Raw genomic sequence first — 7,690 nt, 5'->3', positions numbered from 1 at the left:
TTCCAGAATCCAAACTATACTTACCACCGTATACTATGGAATGAATAGTACTTCTCTGGAATTTCTTATTCCGGAGAAAATAACTATTTTTCTAAATTTTATAAGAGTTGGTTATTATTAATACATTACTCGGATATAAAGGTTCTTATTTTCCAAAAGTGAATCCAAAAAATTAATATATAAATCATGGAATCTACCCTTCTTAATAAAAGAGTAAATCTTCATCCTCCATTCGCCACATGTCATCCAAACGCCACGTGTCACTGTATTCAATTATTGACAACTGTCGCCTTAATAGAGGTGTTGCCACGTCTGCATTTGTTTTACAATTCAAAATTTAAATTCAAATACGACATCACATTTTGAAGAAAATTTCAAACTTTCAAAATTATAAACTTATTAAATATCGTATTACAATTAAGTAAAAGGTGTAGAGCTAATAATCCGGCATTTAATATGGAAATTTACATTCGTATATACATATTTCAGCTATCAATTCCGTAATTAAAGTGATAATGATATTATCTCTTAATATTATCTAGATTTGGGACGATTTTCTTATACTTAATATACAAATATATACCTGCAATACAAATTTAAGAACATTCACAGTTCGTCATTATCTTCGGCCTTTTTCTTCTTCCTCTTTGTATTCTCGGCTTTGGCTTCAACTTCAAAACCTCAGGTAAGTTTTTTTTATCTATATTTCTTCATTCATGTTTCTTCTTCCATCTGTTTGTTTTTCTGCTACAGTTTTATAATCGAAAGTATTTAACTTCACATAAATATCAATAAATACCAACTACATTTCACTGTTTTTATTTCGATTTCTAAGTTATTGTGTGTGTGTGTTCTTTGTATCTGTATATGTGTGTTTGTATCTGTTTCTATCTGTTTATTACAATGTGTATGGTTCTAACTAAACATAATCTCCACTTCAAATTCGTTTTTCTGCTACAATTTATAATCGAAGTTATTTTACTTCACATAATTTGAGATAAATATCAACTTTCGTTTTTCATCGTATTAGTTTTTCACAGGGACCATTATTTATACTGTTTTAAAATAATTTTAAGTAAAATACAATTCCTGTGTATGACTTTTTCACAGCGACCATTATATAAAAAGTTGTGTAAAATATATTTTTAATAAAAAGGGCCATTTTTTGTAAAACTATCATAAAAATTAGCATTTCTGAATATTTATATACACAAGTTCATTTGCTTTTCATAATATGCCATTGTTCAATAATTTTTCTCTAATTTGCTTTTATATTGGATCTATAATAGTTTCGTAAAGGGGCCATTTTGTCATGTTTTCACTGTCACATGGACCATCTTTGAAACAGTTTCCTGCCATAAGGACCTTTTATGTAATAGTTTTCTGTCAAAGGGACCGTTTCTGAAACTATTCCTTAATGGGCCATTTTATATCTTTGAAACAGTTTCCTGCCATAAGGACCTGTTATATTTGAAACAGTTTCCTACCATAAGGACATTTTATCTTTGAAACAGTTTCCTGCCATAAGGACCTTTTATCTTAGACCTTTTCTGGAAATTTAATTATTTTGTGTTTTATCTCTTTGAGTGTGTGACTGTTTTTATATTATTCTTTATTTAAATATGTAAAATATCCACCATTTTCTTTTTACTTAACTACATTTTACATCGTTTCCTTTCAGAGTAATGCCTAACGCGAAAATCACCTACTTGTGAAGGTAAAGATTATATTTTAGTATTATTATATTATCATATTAGTCCCACTTAAATATATTTGTTGTTGATGAAAAATACATAAATTTCAATAAAATGTAACGACAACTAACAATTTATTACTTTATTCGATTTTAGGATTGTGCTTCTCAGACGGGAGAGAATGTAACTCCTTCAACTTTAGAAAAATCAACCGCGACCAGTCCGATTAAACTTTTTAACAAAACCATTGATCTAAAGCGGAATTTGCATGAAGTATATGATGTTGATTCCCCCGATGTTGAATCAGCAGCAAAGCCAAGACGTGTATCAAGTGGTCAAAGCATTCCTCTTTTGGTCCCAAAAAAAGAGAAGTAAAGTGTGGTTTGGTTTTTAAAAATTCTTCAATAATTTGGTATTTGTGTGTGGGATTTTGTTTTCAATTTCTCCGTTTTTGATATTTTGGATTATGGTTTTTTATATGGTCGTTGGTTGTTTTTAAAACATTCTCAAATTTGGAAAAACTATTTTATTGGTTTTATGGTTTTGAATTTTATTGGAATAGTCTTTTTCTTTTATGTTAATGTTATTATGAGTATAACCATTTAAAAGATGATTTGGTAAAAAGAAACAAATAAATAATAATTACGAAATTAAAAGAGAAGTTAGAAACTACCTGATTAGTTATGTGCTACTGATGGAGTGGGGAACCCAACTTGTCAGAGTTTCAAAAGATGATGAGTACCCTGCCTTCCTTGGAAGAGACTAAAAAAACATCAACGATACACTCCATAATTTTCTACATCAGATAAAAAATAAAAGGTTGGAAAATTAAAAAAATAGATATAGAATGTTATAATACATAGCTTAACAAAAGTAATGAAATTTCGTTGCTATGAATGCATGGAAAAAATAACAAAAGTAATGAAACAATGTTGCTATTGCTAACTGTTACTTAGTATGAAAGTTTGCTGCATCAACCTATAAGGTTAAAATGGTAATTTAAAAAACATATGGGACAGCAGAGAAGACTAAGGGGTCGTTTGATAGTTGCTGACTGGGTTAGAAGCTGATTGGGTTAAAAATGCTGACTGAATCCATATGAGTTTATGCTGTTTGATTATTTATCTAAATGGTTGTGCTGAATGAAAAAATGACCATATTACCCTTGTGTTGTCTCTTGTGCTGGATAAAAAAATTATAAAAACACAAATTATCATATAAAATCCAAATTAAACATACATCAATTAAAATCCAAATACAAAATGTAATACAAAATCCAAATACAAATTGTCATACATAATAAAAAAAGTACACCATTTAACGTGAACCATTTGAAAATAACTGATTAGCAATCTGGTCACGCAAAATAGTCATATAGTCAACGGCTTCTGAACCCCATTCTATGCCTTCTATGTTTTGACCCTCATTTCCTCCACCACCCACATTAGGAGTAACCATAGTGTTTTGTTCAAAGTTCGTAAATAATTCATCTTCAATATCGTATTTCCTTATAAATAGGTATGTCAAAAAGTCCCATGGGACCCCGTTCCCGTGGGGGCCCTATCTCGTTTGGGGAAAAAAAATTTAAAAAAATCGGGGGCGGGGACGAGGGCGGGGGCAAGGTTAACCCCCGTTTTAATTTCGGGGGCGGGGGTTGGGATAGGCAATCCCGTCCCGAAACCCCCATGGGGACCCCGTTAATAAATTACACATATATTTACATATATTAATTATATAAATATAATAAACTATAACATGATTTTGAGCTTCCAAAATTCGTCAAAAAAACATGTTTTTAAATTGTTAGTATAATGTTTTTAAGATGTCATAACTTTTTTATTTTTAACATGTTAAATTCTACTATAAATAATTATTTGTTACCTAAAAATAGCTTCTTTTAGCGTAAATAACAACTTCTTTTAGCCAAAAAAAGGCAGCCCAAAATCAGTCGGGGGCGGGGGCGGGGGTAGGAAGGCTAAATATTTTGGGGGCGGGGGCGGGGACGGGGGAACAAAGAAATTTCGGGGGCGGGGGCGGGGGATGCACTCCCCGTCCCATTTGCCCCCGTTGACATCCCTACTTATAAAATTATGGACCGCAACACAAGCAATGACTATGTCTCTTTGCACTGGAAAAGGATAAGGAGCCATTTGTTTTAAAATTGGAAATCTCGCCTTCAATACACCATAAGCACGTTCAATGTAATTTCTAAGTTGTGCATGAGCATGATTGAACCTTTCTTCCTTAGTTAAAGCTCTGTTTCTTCGAAAATCGGCTAACCAATACCTAGTATTGCAGTAGGGAGCCATAAATCCACGGGTGTTGGTGTATGCGGCATCACAAAGGTAATATTTATCTGTAGATGTATGACAAATTTATCATATAAATACAAAAAAAGATAAAAAAAACGTATAGTAAAGTTACAAACATGGTGGAGGGAATGGAAATCCGGAAGTCGGGTTAAATGCAACTTCTTTCAAAACTTTAGAATCCTGTGCTATGCCCTCCCATCCAGCCCATACAAAGGTGAATATCATATCAAAATTACAAATTCCAATTACATTTTGATAACATTCACCTTTTCCTCTTGCCCTATAACGAGTTTGTTGATCAACAGGCACAACTGCATGTACAAGTGTTCCATCTAGTGCACCTATTGCTCCGGGAAATATATGCATTAGTCGTCTATGTCGTTCTGATGTATTTCTTGTTGCATTAGACGAGGTTGGTACTATAATTTCTCGTGCAAAACACATCATTGCACGTAAGACCTCATGAAAACATTGATGAATTGTTTGTGTGGAGTGATGAAATCTTTCTTTAACGGCTCGAAAACGTTCATTATGTCCTATAACATGTAAAAACATAGCCATCTTCTCTTCAATGCTTATCGTCCTACTAGATTGCAACCAATTTCTTTCTGTAAAGTGATTGCATAATAATACAAATGCATCTTGTGAAAGACGTATCATATCGAAACATTGTATAGGACATCCGTGTATCAAATCTTGCGTATACACATACCCCTTTGCTACCTGTTCGCTAGCTCTTATTCTTTTAATTATTCTTTGCCTTTGTCGGACCAACATCAACCAATACCACGAGAATATAAGAAAATATAAAAAGTCACCTTCTTTATCCATGTGTCCTGTTAGATGTCAAATACAAATTACATTTTAATCAATAACATAACAAACCGTAACATGTAAATACTAAAAGCATAACATTCCATAACATATAAATTCATATAACATAATTGCATCTAAGAAAACAATCCATAACATAACTAAAACCGTAACATACTAAAGTCAAACAATGAACCATAACATACTAAAGTCAAACAATGAACCATAACATACTAAAGTCAACCAACTAATCCAAACTTTCTTCCCGCATTTGTTACCCACGACTCACAAGTTGACAACTTAAGGCGCAACCAAATTTTCCTATTACCAGCACTTTCATAAAATAACATAAGAGCAGTGGTGTATGTTGGATCATATTCTCCCCACTCCAAGCTTGTCAACTTCGCCATACAAGCATCCATCTCGTCAAGATTATTTGCTTCCGTGAATGCTTGTGCAGCCTTGATAATTTCTCTTCCAACTTCTTTCAACTCATCATCAAGTGTGGTATCTTTAGGACCATTTCGTTTGCCCCCCTTGTTTTTTGTCCGCCCAGATGATTCCTCACTATTAGGTTGAGGTACTGTTGAGCTTGGGGTATCTGCATGAGGTGCTGGCTCATACATCTATGTATCCTCAAAATCATGTGTACTGAAGGTTTCATTGGGATGAGGTAGTGTCGAAGATGGCCCCCAACTGTGAACACCGGTCGAGGTCGCACCATCAAATAGTTGGGTACAAAGTTCAGGGTAAGGGAGGGGTGCATTTCTCAGCTTATCTACATACTTGTTCAACTGTTTGAAAATTTAAGAAAAATTATTAAACTAGTAAAAAAATAATCTAATTTAAAAAATATGTATATATGTACCTTCGCTTCTGCTTCCCATTCTTCATTAGTCATGTTAAAAGAATTCGTTACGGGATTATAAATATTTCATGTTTTGTTTTTAAGTTTTAACCACACTGCATACTTTGCTTTTAAATAGTCGTATCGGTTTTTCATTTGTTTTTTGTCGACAATCAAATTATGATCTGTTTTCAATTTCTCCGCGACCACAGCCCATGAGCTTGCTTTTAGGCCACTACCCTCCCGGCCATTGCTTGTTAATTCTTGTATACATGCTTCCAAAAAAGTTTTGTCCACCAATTCCGACTTCCAACTAACCCTAATTCTTTTATCCGTCATGTCTATTGTAAAAAGGAAAAACAAATAGCTAATCATCCACTTAACATAAATTTACAAATAAATCAAGCATAAATGTGATTTCATCACATTTTTAACAGCATATAACAATCTTTTATTAACAAAAACACATTATGAATTGATTTTATAAGCATACAACAATCTTTAACAATCTTTTATAAACAAAAACACATAAATGTGAGTTCATCATATTTTCAACAGCATATAACAATCTGATTTTATGTCAACAACATATAACTATCTGATTTTATGTCAAAAACACATTATGAAATCAGATTTCATAAACAAAAACACATAACAAATTGATTTTATGCACAAAAACACATAAATGTGAGTTCATCATATTTTCAACAGCATATAACAATATGATTTTATGTCAACAGCATATAACAATCTGATTTTATGTCAAAAACACATTATGAAATCAGATTTCATAAACAAAAACACATAACAAATTGATTTTATGCACAAAAACACATAAATGTGAGTTCATCATATTTTCAACAGCATATAACAATATGATTTTATGTCAACAGCATATAACAATCTGATTTTATGTCAAAAACACATTATGAAATCAGATTTCATAAACAAAAACACATAACAAATTGATTTTATGTTAACTCTTCAATCTAATTGAATCCAAGAATAATGAAAGAATTGATTTCAAATTTTGATTTCAGAATGAAATCAGTAATTTCACAACAAACATGAAGGGTTTTATGATTTCAGGAAAAAACACATTATGAAATCAGATTTCATAAACAAAAACACATAACAAATTGATTTTATGCTAACTCTTCAATCTAATTGAATCCAAGAATAATGAAAGAAGTGATTTCAAACTTTGATTTCAGAATGAAATCAGTAATTTCACAACAAACATGAAGGGTTTTCTGATTTCAGGAAAAGAAAAGCAAAAAAAACACAGAAACATACCTGCAGTGGCGCTGTGTGGTTGTCGTCGGCGCTGTCTGGTCTTCGCCGGAGAAGATGGCGCAGCAGGCAGCAGGCAGCAGTCGATGGCGCAGCAGCAACAGTCGATGGGATCAGATTTTGTGTAGACGAAAGAGGCTGGAGGCGATAAAGGGCAAGGGAAAAAATCGCTTCTCTTATTTCCCAGTCAGGAAATATTTTTTTAATGACCGAGTCAGTGGAATGGGATGGACTGGGCTGACCAAATCAGCTCTAATATGTCAATAACAAACAGCTGACTGCTGACCGGGTCAGCAGTCAGCACTGACCGGACCCGGTAAGTTCAAATCAAACAGGCCCTAAGTGAGTCGTGGGTCTTATGGAAACTAATGAGATTTCTATTACTTTAATTTTTTTGCTTAATATAAACATCACTTTAATGATATTAAGATTTTTTACCTACAAAAACAATATATTTAAATAAAAAAAATTGTATAATTATATTTATTGTATTCATCAGATTTTATAAATATTGCTTTTTAAATATAGGTATTTGAAAAAAAAATTATTTTAACTATCTGCACTATGATATTGATATATGTATTTGCATGTATTTATTGTAATTCATCATATTAAATAATTATGTTATACATATTCATAAAATAGCATGGATTCTATTTTTGCTAAAGAGCGAATAAAAAAAAGGAAATTATATTTGAATAACCGAAAAGCGAAAAATAAAACTATCATAT

General features: G+C 32.3%; 1 long non-coding RNA gene across 1 annotated transcript; it reads left to right on the top strand.

Moving 5' to 3' along the window:
• The first annotated feature begins 599 nt into the window (after positions 1-599).
• Positions 600-2,071, top strand: LOC145136660 (uncharacterized). Its single transcript, XR_013720639.1, has 3 exons — positions 600-685; positions 1,682-1,717; positions 1,851-2,071. It is a non-coding gene; the product is annotated as an uncharacterized LOC145136660 (long non-coding RNA).
• The last annotated feature ends 5,619 nt before the right edge of the window (positions 2,072-7,690 follow it).

This window comes from Lactuca virosa, chromosome 9 (assembly GCF_052849685.1).
Source record: "Lactuca virosa cultivar CGN04683 chromosome 9, Lactuca_virosa_CGN04683_v6, whole genome shotgun sequence".
NCBI lineage: Eukaryota > Viridiplantae > Streptophyta > Magnoliopsida > Asterales > Asteraceae > Lactuca > Lactuca virosa.
This window is presented reverse-complemented; position numbering and strand designations above follow the sequence as displayed.